We start from the raw sequence: 18,035 nt of genomic DNA, 5'->3' as shown, positions 1-18,035 counted from the left end.
CCCAAAAGAAGTACAATTAGTTTAAGGTTAAAAAAATTGCATTATACAGGGTGGGGCAAAAGTAGGTTTATAGTTGTGAGTATGTGAAACACAGAGTTTATTTTTATATTATTATTTAGTAATTATTGCATTATGTATTTTCCATACAAACCATTATAAATCTCCTTTTGCCCCACCCTGTACACCGTTAGGGACATTTGTAAAGCGCAGAATAGACAGTTATGGGTAAGAATTCAAGCACAGAGAAATGGAATGCTAAAACTACAAAAGCATTTAAGAACGTGGATATTTTGCAAATACAGATTAGGAAACTAACATAATAAGATACTTACTAGCAATAGAGAAGAGAATTTGAACACCAGGAAGAGCAGTACTTTAAAAAATCTGGTCAATTCTTTCCTTTTTGAAGAAAGCAAAAGAGGTAACTTGAGGAAATGATGTTGTGTATTCAACCCTAATGTACAAGGGTGATAAAAATAATGACAGTTTACATTTATTGAGACCTTGGTACAAGGTAACACGTACTGAGTGCTCACCACGTGTCAAGCATTACTTCCTCCAGTCCTCCGACAATCCTATGCAACTGTCCCCATTTTACAAATGAGGAAACAGACATTCAAGAGGTTAACTAGTGTTAGGTTCCTTCGCTAGCAATAAAACCCCCATCTACCTGACTCTACTGCCCATATTGTTAGCCAGGCCTCTTAAAACTGATGAAAGGTAACAATGCCATTTTAAGGACCATATAACTAAGAAAGAGAATTCTAGGAAGAATCAATCACACACATTACACTTTAAGAAAGTAGATGTCATAAAATAAATAGAAAAGAGAGAATGAATCTATGGCTGATGATGCCAAAAGGCAGGACATCCCAAGGGGCTTGGAAGATTATTTTTTAAATCACATTTTTATTAATATAGTCACAAGTCATCCAACCTGCTGTGCATGGTGCATAGCCATGCCAAAAATAATACATGGAAACTATCGGTTTGGCTGTTCAGGACACTCAGATTTTAAAAAGATGAGCATAAAAGATGGAACAAAAGGTCCCAAAGGACAGTGTAAGAAAAAGCTGAGACTTGCACAAAAGCCTCAGGACAACAAACAGTTTTGTTTTAGTTGTGTTCAGAGCAGGAAGAACAAGAAAACAGCCTGGGCTAACTGCTCGGGGCAGATGGTGTAAGGCTGCCAACAGCACGAAAGAGCTGGAAGTCCACCCGGTATCATTTCGAACAAGTCTCATCAAACTCCCTTTTGCTTTTTTGGTGGTATTACCCAACAGGTCGCGTAAGGTAGCTTGATCTGAGCAAAATATCTTACCGAAGTTCTCATAATATTCTCATGGGCAAGATAGGAAAACGAAGGGTGGCTTCCTAACTCTCTAAACAACGAGGCCCGAAGACTCTTCAGTGGATTACGTTAATCCGAAGGCCAGGCGTGCCTCAGTGTTCTGTCCTTTTCAATAGCTGAGTATAAAATTTGGCCTGGGGACTGCAGACCATCACACCCACAGACACCCTGGAGCTGGACAGGATGGATGCCTGATCTGTATGTTAAATGACAGACTCAAGTGGCAGGAAAATCTGGCAGGCCGAGGCAGCAAGACAGAGTCTGAGGCATGTCTAGTAAATACCCTGCTGTCAAAAATCATTGAAATTAGTACAGGATGTGAGACATTTGACTTTACTGTATTCACTTGAAGAGGCCCTGGGAATATTAATTCACAGCAAGAAATGGACCAATAGGACCTATCAAAGGCCTGCAATCTTTGGCTGTATTCATGGAAATAGGGTGTCCAAATAAAAAAAAAGTATTTTACTGTATCTGTAGTGTATATTCCATATTTGGAGAAATGTGTTTTCAATACAAAAAACAAATTATAAAAGGACCTTTAACAAATAAAGGGAATTATCGATAGTAAAGGTCAACCATGGTATCTTAGGTTCAGAAAACATACTGGTGGAAGAAATGAAAATGCTTAGCTTTGGGAAAACAAGAAGCCTGTAGGAATTCTGAGGGTACTGAAAATGCTTCGCTCCCTCTTACTCTCTAACACGGTGACCTGGGTATTGTCTGTGTAGTATTTATTTCTATCTGAAATCCCTTTGCTTCTTTGTCCATTTCCTCTTCATAGAATATAAGATTCACAAGAGAAGGGGCCTTGCCTGATCACTATTTCATCTGCAGCACCTAGAACAGTGCCTGACACACAGACTCCAAGAGAAAGGAGCGGATTGTCTGAACACAGCTTCCAGAGGACCTCCCTCTTGTCAGGTGGGTGGGCCCAAACTGGTCTCTCGAGCCTACCTTTCAGCAGGGGACATGGAGCAGGTCAGTTCTTTAGAAGGGACCATGGGTATAAAACAGCTCACTATATACAGAGGGACTTATCACTTGAGCCAAAGGTCTCTGCTGGCCAGCGCCGAGGCTTTGGGCCTGTCTGCACACATCAAAAGAAATGGTGGGACAGGCTGGGTAGAAATCAAATTCGCGTGAAGACTAAAGAGCCTACTGGGCAAAAATGCCCAACAACCTCAAGCCGTGCCCTCTGATGGACTTCCGATCTATCTGGGCATACCTAATGACTTGGTGGAGGACTCAATCAAAAATATACTTGCTGGTGAGGATGTGGAGATCCTGGATCACTCCTACATGCTGGTAGCGATGTTCAATGAGACAGCCAGTCTAGAAAACAGCTTGGCAATTTCTTACCAAACTAAACGTGCAACTACCACACAACCCAGCAATGGTACCACCGGGCATTTGTCCCAGTGAAATAAAAACGTATATTCTCACAAAAACCTGTAAAATTGCACTTTGGTTTGTAATAGTCAAAAACTGGAAACAATCTAGATGTCCTTCAGGAGGTGAATGGTTGAATTGTGGCATATCTATATTGTGAAATACTACTCAGCAATAAAAAAGGAATAGATTCTTGATCAAACAACTTCAGTGACTCTCTAGATAATCAGGGATTTAGGGGTTGCCAGGAATCAGGGATGGGGGTGGTTGGGGATACATGAAAACTGACACAGTATTAAAATCAACCTCTGCATGACACTGCAATCACAGTAACACTGCTTTGGGAGCCTCTGACAAAGTGCCATTTCACAAAGAGGGAGCCACTGTCCCTACTCTGTCACAGATCACCCCATATCCTTGACAGCCTATGGACTTGAAACAGATACCAACAGAAACTGCTGGACCTGGTGGAGTCACAGGAAAGAGAACAGATCCAGAGAGACAGGAGCAGTGTCGTTGGGTTCTGAGGAGTGACACGGGATGGTGTGACCTTCATGGGCCCAGCAGAACTGGGGCAGTCACCAGCTGCATAACTTTCGTGAGTGGCCTTATTCCTGAACACACGTGACAAACCTCTTAATGACCCCCAGAACTTGCAGGAAATTGAACCCCTGCATACACAAGTGAGGACTAGAATCAGGTCATTTGGACTACAGACTTCTTTTTCAATCAGTGTAAGCTTATATGATACCAGTCCTGATTATTCACTGGGGAGCTGGATTTGGGATCAGACCATCTCAACCCCAAGCTTCAGGTTAATTGTCTTAAACTGGCGTCGTAATGTCTGCTCTGCCTACTTTACAAGGACATTACTTTGAGAATTATATAAAATGATATCTATGAGACAGCTTTTTAAATTGTCAAGTACTATATGCATGCAATTATTTGTATCAGTATTTTGAGTGTGCTACATCATCTCCACTGTAACTTCCTTCCTATCATCTCATCATCTAGAAGCTGCATAATTTCTAAGCCTGACTGTCCATGCCCCCTACAAAATACAGTGGCATTTCAGGGCCTGTGCGACCCAGGACTCATTGAGACATGCGTCTCTGGTCGTCTTCATCTCTCTGACATCGCCTAATGCAATTCCCTGTCCACCTGCCAGGGCTCTGCTGAGGGTGTGGTTATGAGTGTTGGGCTATTACCCAAGGGCCAGAAATTAGAAAAGGTGCTCCTAATTGGTCCAATTTATAAAGTTTTACAAGTCCCATAACCTGGAAACTAAGGGGTGGTAGTGAATCCTTGGAAATGAGGGTACTGAGAGCCAGGACGTCCGAGTCCTGGGTCTGGCCCCCACCCCTCAGTGAACCCTGCTTCCATCACCTCCAGGGCGGAGGCTGCACCTCGAGTCTGTGCTGCCGGCTCCAGGGCCCAGCTGGAAGACAGACCCAGCTTCTCCCTCAGGCTTGTGGCAGGCAGAGGAAGAGCAAGTGGAGATGCCCTGCCCTCTGTTCCGGCAGCTCTGGGACAGGTTCGGTTCCAAGGACAGCTGTAAAATGAACCGATTCAGGGTCACAGACTGACCCGGCCACCTACTGGTTGGGGGGACTCTGGCTTCAAGCTACTCTTTTGAAACAGGAATAATATCTGCTCTGCATATCTTAATCAGTTGGGAGCTTTTAAGGGTTTTTTTGTGTTGTGTGTGTGTGGTTTTTTTTTTTTTCTTTTTGAAATAAAAGACCTGTTGTAAACTGTGAAGCCTACGAAGGCAAATAACATTTATTTCTTTAGCCCAGGATCCCAGGCCCCCAGTGAGGGATGACCAGCTATAGCTAGTGACTGAGATGAGCCTCCCATTTAAAGACAGAAACTCTCCTGAGTCCCTCCGCTGATAAAAGGTCTCGTTTGGTTCAGCATAAAGAGACTTTTCAGAAATACTTTTGACGTCTTAACCTTTTGTATTTGCACATAAGCTTTTAAATTGTAGTGGAGGGAAATCATTTTAACCCATGAAAAGACAGATCATTTCACGGACACTAAAGGAAGCACCGGCTAAAGGCAACCCCGTTGATCAGACGCGGGGAAGAGGGTGAGTGTGTGCAGTCCGTCCACGGCCAGGCGTGTGTGTGAACTGTGGCGATCGGAAGAGGGTGGAAAGGCTGAGAAAGCGCTGGAGAGGATCCAGCTTCCCAGGTAGCCTAACTCAGCCGCAGGGTGGGGCTGCTCCATGCACTCGCTTCATTCATTCATTCCGTCACCTCCTCGCTCATGCACTCCCTGAACACGGGCGCCCTGCTGCTGGAAGGACCCGAGCGAGGCAATCGGTCGCTGTGCAGAAGTCTCGCGAGAAGCAGGGAGAGCGGCGCTGAGATGCGCGCACCCCCGCCCCAGGCGGGCTGAAACCTCGGCTCGGGGAGCTTCTGCAGCTGCCAGCAGGGATGAGCTCCACAGAGGAATCTGAATGTCCCAGGGCATGTGATGACTCAACCGGACTCAAAAGCAGACTGCCTTTGCAACATGGGGGTGTGCGGTTCCTAATCATGCACACTAGGGAAACGGGCTCCTGGATCTTTGAGGCAGGGCCCTTCGAGGGTCCCAGCAAGGAACCCAGAGGCCGTGACCCCTGGCTTCGGTGGGAAGCAGACATCACCTTGCACTTCCAAGCGCTAGGTATAATTAAACAGTTTCTCGCCTGGACTGGCACAGGCCTCGCCCACAGCTCTTCGTAGCATTTCCTAGACTGCTTGGTGGCCGTCCTCACTGTGCTGTGAGCTGCTCCAGGAAGGCACAGCAGGATGTCGCAGTCAGGCACCTGGCGTCTGGGCAGAAAGACCTAGGTTCACACCCTGATTAGGCCCTTTCGTGACTGTATGATCTTGCTGGGAGGATGCAATTAGGTAATATCTGTAAAAATCTGGACTTACGGTATAACCAGTATGTGGTGGCTATTATTTTAATGTTTTTATTTATTTTCAAATAATAATAGTTGTATCCATCAGGGTTCGGTACAGGACATAGAAACTGCTTTATTTGTATTACGTAAGAAGGGATTGAATCAAGGAATCAAGGTTTGCAAAGTTAGTGGAAGAGCCTGGGGCTACAGAAACAGCTCCCAACACAACACAGACATGACCTACGGGGGCAGGAACCCCCTCTGGGCACCTGTGACGCCGCTCTGGACTCAAGAAGCTGGGGCTGCCGTTGCTACAACTGCTGCTTCTCAATGCCCCAGAAGCTGGAGAGCAGACTCTAGAGCACTGTTGCAGACAAATGTCACACCTTCACAACTTTGCTTGCCCGCAAAAATGACTAAACGGGGAGCAGATTCTGCCTTCCGTTTCTTTTGCCAGTTCATCCACTTGGTGGAAGACAGTTTGCATCTAGAACTCTGACTGCAAAGAGGTGTGGACAACACGCACTCAGCTCTCCAGCCTCTGCCCCTGGAAGGCGGCTAGGACAAGGGCTGAGGGAGCCAGTGCGCACACCACTGCCATGTCCCGTCCCAGGTCCTCTGCTGCGGGCTTCGTGCCAGCCTAGCCTCACAGCGATCCAGCAAGCAAGTGATTATTTCACAGACAAGGCAGCAGAGTCCAGGGTTTGATTCCAGCCCAGGGCATGTACCTGCAGTTCATCCCCAGCCCTGGTTGAGGTCGTGCAGGTGGCAACCAATCAATGTGTCCCTCTCACATCAATGTTTCTCTCTCTCTCTCCCCTCCTCCCATTCTGTCTGAAGATAAATATAAAAATATCCTCGGGTAAGGGTTAAAAACAAAAGAAGAAGAAGCTGCCTTGTCCTGGGTCACAGAGCGGCAGCAAAGAGGAGAGGTGAACACGTGTGTCTTACTCTAGAGCCCACCTCCTTGGCCACTGCATCATACCACTGGGCACTGCATCTTGCATGCCTAACTCAACATGAGGCCACACCTACTCAGTGAACGTTAGAGGAGTTCACTAATCACCGGTCTAAACAGAAAATTAAACCTAGAATCCTGTGGCCCAAAGCGTCTTCCCTTCTGGGTCTGATCCAAGCCAAGAGGGCAGGAAGCCGATGACGAGGAACACGGAGGGAGTGTGCCCGCTTGTGTGGGGTGAGGCGGGGCTGTGTGTGCTCGTCCAGCAGGGAAACGGGGCCAGAACACGAGGGGACGGCCATTTGGGGATTGGGGTGGTGTCGCCTCTCCCTGCTTCTGGAAGAGGATTAAAGGATATGGATGAGCCTAATGAGAATAACTGACTGATTCACCCAAGAGATGTTTTCTGCTTCCTCTTTCCTTTTTTTTAAATAGAGAATAAAATGTGATCTCAGGGAGAAAACATGCGCAAGCACTCTGGTGCCTGAGATAGTGGCTTCCTGAGTGTCCTGTCTCTGCTGATAACCGCAGACACTCGTCCTCGGCAGGGCCAGCCGGCATGCCGCACACCCAGGCTCTCGGTGACTGCGCAGGCTTTCAAACACCTGCGGTGAGGAGTGCTTTGCCTGCTCTCTACACCCTGAGCACAGTCACGGGGTGCCCGGGGAGTCTCCTTTCCTGGCCCAGAGGCTACGGCCGGAGGGAGGGCCCAGGATCTGGACCTGGGGGGCTGCCGTCACCACACAGGAGTGAACACCCGCACATACAGACATACACACCACAAATATACCCGCGCATATACACAAATGTACACCCCACACTCCTGCTTGTGGATATACGCTGCTTCTCAAAAAGTGCCTCACTGTGGTATAACCATGTCATAAAGGTTTAAAATAATGGTTATGTGGACTATGTGTAGGAGGTATATATACTGATAGTAAAAGAAGTGAAGAAAAACAGCAAACATGGTATGTACACAAGACTGGAATCTGTAGAAAAGCATGCATGATATGTACAGGGATAGGAAGTAATACAAGTAGTGGTGTCCAATCATCTCTGAACTGTCCTCTGTGAATGGATGTAATCGAACAGCACACGCTTTCAAATGACTTCTCTGCAGCCCCAGCACACTCGCTGTCTCCCACAGGCTGCAGCCCAACTCACCCCTTCCATTCTAAATGCACCTGATGGTAGGGGACAGCCCCTCGGAGCCCCTGCAGTGTCTTGACGACAGAGCGTGCCCACCCACTTGCCCTAGAACTTCCAAGCTTCCCCCCTGTCCAGCTCAGGAAAGCCCCTGTTCCTGCCTCTGAGCACACACAGGTTAAGTCAAGGGGTTTGGCGCAGGCCTGAGAGACAGCTTCCGGGAGTCCTGGGTTTTTACAGCTACGACAGTTTGCCTCCGTGTGCCTAGGGGGCGCTCAGGCCCAGGAATTGAAAATATCAGTGTTTGCCTTTAGTAATCCTAAAACCCAGTAAGTAGGGAAGAGCTGGAAATTGAAGTCAAGGGACCTACAGGTGAGGATGGTAACTGGGGAGTTTTGAGGAGAAGGAGAGGGTGGGCCGAAGGGGAATATACCTCCAAAACCCATTGTCTTATTGAAGTTCAGAACCGAAAGGGATCATGCAGACCACCAGAGGCAGAACCCAAGGCCAGGATAACTGAATGCTATGTTCAAGTTAAAGCTAATTAGAAGCAACTCTATCACGACAAATGTACAATGCATTTTTGCTGGAGCAAAGGTTACCATTTTCTATCCTCCTGTTCCACAGTATTGTCTCACTGGTTCAGTGGCTTTAAGATATTATTTTGGATATGAGATATTACTAGAAAAGCCAATTCATTAAATATGCTTTAGGATGTTCCCCTTTTAGTAAATGAATATTGAAGAACATTCTAGAAAAGTCACAAATCAGTTGTTTAATATAAGCATGCCCTGCTTTAAGAGTTTAAAACCCAAAAATCCACATTCAAAAATAAACGAACATCTGATGGGTTCATTACAAAATGTACTGTTCTGGGTTTTAAGTAGGAAGTTTCCACTACATTTTTTAACACTAAAGTTTTCAGGGGGGAAAAGGGTGTAACTCAAGAAAACTGACGGTGAATTTAGGTGTAGTTTTGGCATCCTGATCATTCACAAGTGTGGGTTTTTACTGTATTTTTAAACCAAGAAGAGACAGGGAAGGTGGATGGGTTAGCAATGGGGAATCAGAAGCCTAATCCTACATTTGCCACTAATCCCCAGGCCTTACATGAGTCTCTTATGTCTCTCTAAAGTAACAAGGACCAGATAACTCAATAGGTTCTTCTAAAGTTGCAAAGCATTGTGGAAACATGGTCATCTGTAAGAGTCAGACCGACTTGAGCTGGTTCATCTCTGCCTTTAACTCTCTGAGCAAATCACCTTTTCTGAGCTGCAGTTCTTTGGAAGATAAAATGTGTGCAATCCACCATGCAGGGCTGCTTGAATGCTAAATGAGATAATATACAAAGTGCCTAAACATTGCTTGCAACATCAGAGGTGCTCAGTAATTTTAGCCTCATCCCCACCTCCAACTTTGCCATTCTGTCATTTGCTGATGTCATTTGTTATTCTTTTTTTTTTTAATCCTCACCCGAGGACATTTTTTTCCATTTTCTGTTCAGACAGAGTAGGAGGGGGAGAGAGGAAGAGAGAGAGAGAGAGAAACATCGATGTGAAAGATACACATCGAGTGGCTGCCACCCGCACGACCCAACCAGGGCCGAGGACAAACTGTAACTGAGGTACATGCCCTCAGCGGGAACCGAACCCGGGTCTCTCGGGACCTCAGGCTGATGCTCTAACTGCTGAGCCAAACCGGCCAGGGTTCATTTGTTCTTCTTTATAATTTTATAAATAACTCACGGCATCCAGCCGGCTTAGGGTAGCATCTTAGGGATACGGCAGTGGAGGACTTGACCTCGTGCTTCCACAAAATGCCTCTTGCTATCAACACGGCACGGATGGAAGCAGGCTGGATGGAGCGGACCCTGCACCACACCCTGCCATGGTTGGCAGCTTTTTGGAGCAGATTTTGGCCCCACTGTGGTGTCCTTATTTTGTTTTGCCTTCTCTTCATTGAGTTTTGCTCATTTACCCTTTATGGATGACTTCTCTTTTTTTTTTTTTTGAGATTCGCCTTTTCGCCTGCCTCTCTCCTCACTCATGCTATTATTTCCTGCTTAGATCATTTCCCCCGACTCCCCTCCCCTTCATCTGGCTAATCCTTCAGGGCTTCGGGGATCAGCTTTCCACATGGAAATTTTCTGACCTATCGCCACCCCTGCTATTTGCTTTCATAGCTCCCTGTGCTTCTCCTTCCTAACTCTTCCCGTGATTACAGTTACATAATTGACTTGGGTCATGTTATTCCTTCTCCTTACCGGGTTTAAGCTCCAAGAAAGCAGCACCCTTTGTAATTTGGTTCACTCATTCACACCTAACGCCATAGTGCTTAGCACGTAGTAGGGGTTCTGCGAATAGGTGCTGAGTGAATGGGTAAGTAAATGGACTTAAAAAGGAAAGAATATCTGCACCCCCAAGGCCAGCTGTCACCTATAGAACTGACCAGCTCATGAACAGTTCTTTCCCTTTTCTCATCTCATAGTTTCCTTTTCACTTCCTTTGCAGGATTTCTCCACAACGTCTCCTACACTGTTTTTTTCTTAAAAAAAAGAATTTATTTACTAATACCAGAAACATTTCAACCAGAAAGTCCTGATAGATTGTGCTTCTAGAGAAATTGAATCTTGCTCAGACTGTGGCTGAAACACACCTACCCAATAGCCTCTGTGTCCTGCAATGGGGCATTTAAATCTACTTGGGGACAGCCATGTGAGTGTCAAGAGACGCAGAAGGGCTAAAGGATCTTATTGATGACAGAGCCCATGTAGATTCCACTTTGGCAATTTTTCCAGCCCAACAATTCGCTACTAAAATTTCTTGGTTCACCTCCCTTTAGCCTCAGGGATTTCTTACCCTCGTTGAGCCCCCAACCCCCCACCCCCCTGAATCAAATGAGCGGGTGAGCAGGCAGAAGCCCCTTTTAAAGAGGTGTGTATTTAAGTCAATGTTTTCTCCTTATGACAAAGGCTACTGAGCTACAAGAACATGTGAGCACTGGGAAGTGACAAGAGGAAACGGTGAGAGCAAACAGTGGGTTTCCCCAGGGTTGTGTCTCACTCCACGATCCTTGTTTTTCTCTGTATGTTTCTACCCTTGATGGAATAGCAACATCTAAGCTTCTCTGCCGAGTGACAGGGAGCTTTCTTCCCCGAGCCCAGTCTGACTAAGGGCAGGTATGGAGGAAACGCTTTCCACAATCATTTCTGGAGCCTGCTGTGTGGGGGTCAGCCTTCGGGCTTCCTGACGACACAGCTTCGTTCCGGTTCCTCCTGACACCTGCCATAGCCCGTGCATCCTGCTGTGCCGCAGGCAGGGCCCCTTCACTCCCAGAGGTAAGCTGTCCTTACGAAGGAAACAACAGGCCAAGCTTAGGTGTGGAGGGTATGTATTCAAGGATGCTGTGTTTCATTTCCCTGCTTCCATGAATAGTCTTTAAAATGAATAGCTTCAGGCCCTGGCCGGTTTGGCTCAGCGGTTAGAGCATCAGCCTGCGGTCTGGAGAGACCCGGGGTCGGTTCCCGCAAAGGGCATGTACCTCGGTTGTAGTTTGTCCCTGGCCCTGGATGGGTCGTGCAGGTGGCAGCCACTCGATGTGTCCCTTCACATCGATGTTTCTCTCTCTCTTCCTCTCTCTCCCTCCCACTATACTTGAATGAAAAATGGAAAAATTTCCTCGGGTGAGGATGAAAAAAAAGAATAGCTTCAGGATCCTGTAACTTCTCTCTTTCCCCCCTTTGGAGAGCATATCAGGGCGCCCCACTTCAGCCTAAATAGTGCCCGATTCAGGCCTGTCTGGGTGTGTGTGACAGAAAGGTGGACACGAGTCACTTTGGAAGAGATGTGCATGGGAGCGGGGGTCTCAGGTAGCAGCAGATCCCTGCCTGGGCCCCGGGGAAAGAGAAGCTGCAGCCGTTTTCAAAGTTAGGAGAGATGTGAAAAGCAGCAATCGATGGCAGGACAACAAAAGGCCGCTGAAAGTGGGAAGGAGGAACATTCCATCTGCTTCTGTGTCGACGCTGTGGCATTTCAGGCACATTGAGGTCTTCTGAGGCTACGGCAGCTCTTGGTCTGCAGAGCTTTGTGGACACTGAGGGGACAGCAGCACTGTCGTGGAGGGCACAGGCAGCTGTGGTCCTCAGGTGGTTGCTCAGGCAACGAGCATCCACCAGGGTACATGGCAGAAAAGGAAACCTGAGCACGTGCAAGAAATCCCTGGGCATTCCCGGAGTACACTGGAGGGTGAGAGCGCACCCAGGGGGCGGAAGGAGGAGCTAGTGGAACAGCAAGTCCTACAGCAGTCAGCCCTAGTCTGAACATAGTGAGTGAAACATTCCAGAAATAAAGAGTTTGTAACTTTTACATTGCATGCCATTCTGAGTAGCATGATGAAATCTCATGCCAACCCACTCCATGCTGCCCCGGGCGTGAATCATCCCTTTGTCCAGTACATTCATGTTGTATATTTTCCCTGACCATTAGTCACTTAGCAGCTGTCTCGGGTATTAGATTGACTGTTGTGTATCACAGTGCTTGTGTTCAAGTAACCTTCGTTTTACTTAATTATGGTCCCAAAGTACAAGAATAGAGATGTTGGAAATTTTGATATGCTAAAGACAAGCCCTAAAGCGCTTCCTTTAAGTGAAAAGTATAGGAAAAATCGTATACATGGGGTTCTGTACTATGCACGATTTGGAATATCCTATGGGGGTTTGGAACATATCCCCCATGGATAAGGGGAGACTACTACATTACTGATATGATCCCATTTGCGCCCATGGTTGGGTGTAGCATGGGAAGCACAGATTACAATAGAATTATAAATGCCAGTGCTGAGAAGGGCCTTCGGGGTTATCTGGTTAACCCTTCCTGCCATGGGTTATGAAAGCAAGGCCCAGAGAGGTTAGACTACCCGCCAGTTACCAGGCCAGTTACCAAGGCCAGGGCAGGATATAGTTCTCCCAAGTCCCAGCTCATGATACCTGATGGACTCCCAGCATTTCTGAGATGTTTGTAGGGCACGGAAGGCTTCTGCTACCTACAGGAGGAAGGGCCTCTGGGCGCCTGTTACACTGAGAAGAGTCAAGGATGCTTTAAATCAAACGGAGCTCGTGGTGGGGATCCTGTGCAGGCGTGCCCCTTGGGGAAGGCCTGTCACATGGAGCTCTGCTAGCATTTACTACCAAAAACAAAAGGCCCTACCTCAACTGTGGCATGGTAAGGTCGGACAGGAAAAAGTGTAACGTAATCGAGACAGAACATTAGCAGGATCTCAGGGTGTCCGGTCTATTCACCTAACTGTACCCATGCCTTCATGAATAGATGGTTTTCCTATTTAATACTAGATTAATCCATAGAGTCCAGCCCCACCAGCTAGGGCAATAAGGTACAAGTTTTTGCATCATTGAGTTTTTCTCTCTACTGCTGTTTCATCTCATTACTCTTGATTGGTCCTGAGCTCATGTGAAGTCATATGTCATTGTTGTTTTATATTTCTTCATGAAATCTAGTCACCCAAATCCCAACTCCTTTATCCACTGGCTCTTAGGAGGTATGGAATGTTCCAGAAACTCAGGAGAGAAACCAACTTTCCACATGTTATAGCATTAATTTTCAGTTATTCACCTTTATTACAATATTAATAAAGCCTGCTAAATCTAGTATACCCTGGGGCACTCAGGAGGTATCTCCTGACTTAGCAAAGGTGCATATTGCCTTGTTGGGTAATTTAAAACTTAATTTTTAAAATGTGCACACACTTTTTTTTTTTAATTTTTTTTCTTTATTGATTTGAGAGAGAGAGGAAGGCAGAGGGAGAGAGAGATAGAAACATTGATGAGAGAGAACATTGATTGGCCGCCTCCTGCATGCCCCCCACCAGGGATTGGGTCCACAACTTGGGCATGTGACCTGACCAGGAATCGAACTGGTGACCTCTTGGTGCGTGGGTCAATGCTCAACCACTGAACCACACCAGCCTGGCTGCACACACACTTTTAACTTAAAAATACACATACAAAGTAAACACACAATTAAAGTACAGCTCTCTCCTATGGAAGATCAGTCTGTGGATGGAGAAGTTTTGATATAGAGTCAACAAATGGCATCTCAGCCCATTTCGGGATCATGCGAACACCCCTGCCCCCACTCTCTGCACCTCACAGCATTCTTGTGAATGGGCCCAAGCACCCCCGACACCTTGTACATTCCTTCTTTCCCTCTTACTCCCTGACCCCAACCATGCACACTCGATCCCCTCACTTCCCTTCTTGGTTAACCTTCACAAGTACTCATAATAGAATGAGAACTTGTCTTTGGCTTACTTCAGGTGACTCGCCAGTCTTGGCTTCACATGAAGAACTGTATCTGCAAAGCCAGAGCAATCTGCCGCAAGAGGCCCTGTTGACCACATGGGAGACAGACTCTATGAAGCCACCATTTAATTCTGCAGTGACCCCAGGGGGCCAGGGGAGAGGATAAGCCTTCACCAGGTTTCCAGTCAAACTCCATCCTCCACCCAGTGCAGCCCCTGACACTCTGGCACCTGCTCACACACAGAGCGTTCTCTTGGGCCTGTTTACATTCCTGGACTCCTGCCTAATCTTCCTATTGAAAGAGTCAATATGAAGAACCTCTACTTTCATCCCCTAAAACTCTTACGAGGAAGTCTGCTGTGGAAGAAACACTCGACACCAGCGGCTAGAACACACACACAGGGCGAGACGAAGCCCGCGAGATGAACACAAGAGCATTTGGGAAAGTTCACGGAGCTCAAAGTTAAACCCAATAAAATCTCTGAGATAAACCACAGAATTTATATGCATGTGTGCATAACCATGGACATAGACAACAATGCTGGGGACGGGTCGGGGCAGGGAGGGTGTCAATGGGGGAAAAAGGAGAAACATCTGTAACAAAAATAAAATTAATAAAAAAAAATTGTGTTAAATCTCTGATAAAGCCATCATCAAAGGTTTGCGGTTCAAGTGCTGTGATGAGAACAGATAAGGTGTTATCTGCTCCATGTTGCCACAGTGAGTTGTGAGAGATTTATAAACACCCATGTGCTTCTAAAAATAGGTACTGTCAGCAGCAGGCCCCAGCACAGTTATGTCACCTGCCAAGTTCCACAAGGCTGAGATGACTCAATGGACATGCCTGCGGGTCATGGATTGGGAGAGGGTCAGATTCATTACCTCTACCCTCCTGCCCTGATCCTGAAAAACTGAGATTTTTTTCCCCATACACAGTTGCTTTGATCAAAGATGTATCAACCAGTATCAACAGGCAGACGCAATGGCTCTCTGAAGGAGAGAGTCCCCAAATGTTAAAGGAAGAAGTTCCAACTGCCAAAGAAGGGATAAAATAGATGTGGAAGAAGCACTAAGACAAGGATAATAATACTTTTCTCCTTAAAAAAAAAAGCCATTTGAAAGGTTAAAGGTTAATAAACCTCTCACATCCGTTTAGTTTCTATTCTTTTTTTTTTTTTTTTTTCAATTTGTCCTCCCTCTTAATTCCTCCATAAAGTCTTCATTATCTTCCAACCAACATGAAATTGTAGCTGCCTGCTCTGAGAACCTGGGGTACTTTTATAATGTTCTACTATGTCTGCCTTCCCCATCAAAGTGGAAACTTCTACTTAACTGTCTCTAGAGAGTTTAGCCATTAGAAAGTGAGTAGTCACTGTGGTGTAAGGACAAGTAATTTATGACACCTTCCTGGGGATCAGTAGACAGGCCTTCCTCAATGTCATACCCCTTCTTTTCTGTACTCCACCCTTTGACTAATGTTGACACACATTATGTGAGCCAGGCCAATGCTGACATTTATGGTCCATAGAGTGAAGCCCACTGAGCTTGTGAGGGAGGTGGGGCTTAGTTGAACGAGAGACATGCATGACAAATCTTCCAGTAAACTATCTAGAGAGAATCATGCAGGGGAAGGTTATCCAGGTCAACAAATTGGTCTGTATCACCGTCATCTCCATAACTACCAGTATCATCATCATCATTGGTGTGCCCAGTGGATGATTCAGATGACAAGCTTCAGCTGACCACGATGTTGAAACCACAGTCCTAGTCTCGACTGGCAGGCCCCGTTCCAGGCTGTCATTCTCTGATGCCACCCAGTGCTGCTCTCCATGTTTTCAGCCTGGGGAGGGTTCCCCTTCAGGCAAGAGGAGGAGCAGAGGGAGTTTGGGGAATCCTAGGCACACACCAGGTAATGGTTGGTCCCAGGCCCATCTCTGGTCTCTGGCCATATTTTGATCGACTTCTCACCCTTCCTCCAATTAGATTGACCTACCAATCCTGCTCAAAAAAGTTAGCCACTGGGTTAAACATTTCTGTAAGATAGAGGCTGTGCCTGGCCCAGTGGTTTTTGGGGGGGGGAGTAAGACAGAGCCAACCATCCCAGAATTTCCAGCTTTCCAGGCATGCACCAGAGGATCGGATGTGGCTGAAAACGAAAAAGGTGCTATGGTTGGGCACGTGCCCAGGAACCTAAGCTGGGTCAGAGCATTCAGCCTGGGGCCAGTCTCTCTGCACTGGCTTTAATGCAATGCTCTCTGCGAGCCCGGCAGAGAAGCCCAACCCTTTTCAAGAATGGAGCTTGCTGTATCAGGAAACAATACTTGCCAAAGAAAGGCTCTTTCCTTCTGTCCTCCTTTCCTCCCTTCCTTCCTTTCTATTTCTTTCTCTTTCTCCCCACCCCACCCCCACCCCATCCCCGCTCTCAATGAGTAATGAAACTTTCATAAGTCTGCTCACTTGGGACAAGCTTCTTCATCCCGGAGTTTACATTTGTGTGTGATCAGTTAACTAAATTGTCCAGAAATGCAAAGAGCAGTCACAGAACCCCCATCTTGAGTCTTTCACAGAAGTCAGCTCTAATCTATGACCCAGACTGCCCCCTGTTCCCCTTAGAAGCAGCTACTTTGTTGCCTCACAAAGCAGACCACCACCCCTTTCCCCCAAGACTCCACAGCAACGTCCTGCCAGGAGCCGGCACATTATAGTGCTCGCAGAGAAAGCCCTTGCTCAGGCCTTGCGTTGCCAGTGCTCCCTGCTGGGCTCCCTGGATGCTGGGACCATTAGGATCATAAGTATCTCGACTTGGCTGGAGTCTAACAGTTGTGCCCCGCAGTCATTTTGCCAGTTACGGGTGAACCTCAGACAGCTGAGAATTGGGACTCTGTCCTAGTTACCTGCCCAGTAACTTGGATGCTTCCCTATACCTCATGAGTCTGCAGAAGAAGGCTGAAGAGTGTTCAAGAACAGACCGACCCATGAGATTTCCTGGACTTCCTGCTGCTGCTGTAGCTGCTGCCACCCAGTCCACATGGCTCCCAGCCCTTCTCGTGAGAAGTCAGCATTTCTGCTGACAGCTGCGGCAGGAGCCAAATGTGAGGAGGAGCAGAAAGAGGCAAAATCGTGAAGAAGAAATGCACCCTCCACATTTTTGGCGGGAGGAGGGCATAGGGGAAAACTTGATGACTTAAAACATTTACACATGGGCTCATGGAAAGTTTGCAAAGAGGGCTCACAGTGGGTGGGAAGTGGGCGGAGTCACGGTGGAATCAGCTGCATGCAGCTCCCTCAATCAGACATTTAAAATGGCAGAGTAGCCCTGGCCAGTTTGGCTCAGCGGTTAGAGCGCCGGCCTGCGGTCCTGAGAGACCCGGGTTCGGTTCCTGCTAAGGGCACGTAGTTCGGTTGCAGTTTGTCCCTGGCCCTGGTTGGTCGTGCAGGTGGCAGCCACTCGATGTGTCCCTTCACGTCGATGTTTCTCTCTCTCTCTCCTTCCTCTCTCTCCCTCCCACTCTATCTGTACAAAAAATGGAAAAATATCCTCGGGTGAGGATAAAAAATAAATAAATAAAAATAAATTAAAAATAAATAAATAAATAAATAAAATGGCAGAGTGTTGCACCAGTCAAGAAGGAATATCCAAGTCCCTTCCTTCAGCTCCTCCTCCATTAAGTCCTTGTGCAGGTCACTGAGTATGACCGTCTTACATTTAAAAGTGAACCACCAAGTTCAGGCAGTAGGGAACCTTGACAGGCTTATGGTCTCCAGAGACAGAGGGCCCAGATCATCTTGGAGAGAGAAGATTCTTTTAATATCGACCGTGTGTCTCAACGCCCAGAAAACGGCCTGCACCTAGCGGCGCTCAGTACCCATTTATGGAGTAAGTGAGCGGAGGCATTTTGACTCGGGTTCACATTAGAATTAGAGAAATATAGCTATCTTAAAGAAAAACTGATATGCTACTTTATTGCCTATAGGA

The sequence above is a fragment of the Molossus molossus genome, unplaced genomic scaffold, assembly GCF_014108415.1.
Source record: "Molossus molossus isolate mMolMol1 unplaced genomic scaffold, mMolMol1.p scaffold_m16_p_20, whole genome shotgun sequence".
Lineage (NCBI taxonomy): Eukaryota > Metazoa > Chordata > Mammalia > Chiroptera > Molossidae > Molossus > Molossus molossus.
Note: the sequence above shows the minus strand (reverse complement) of the source record.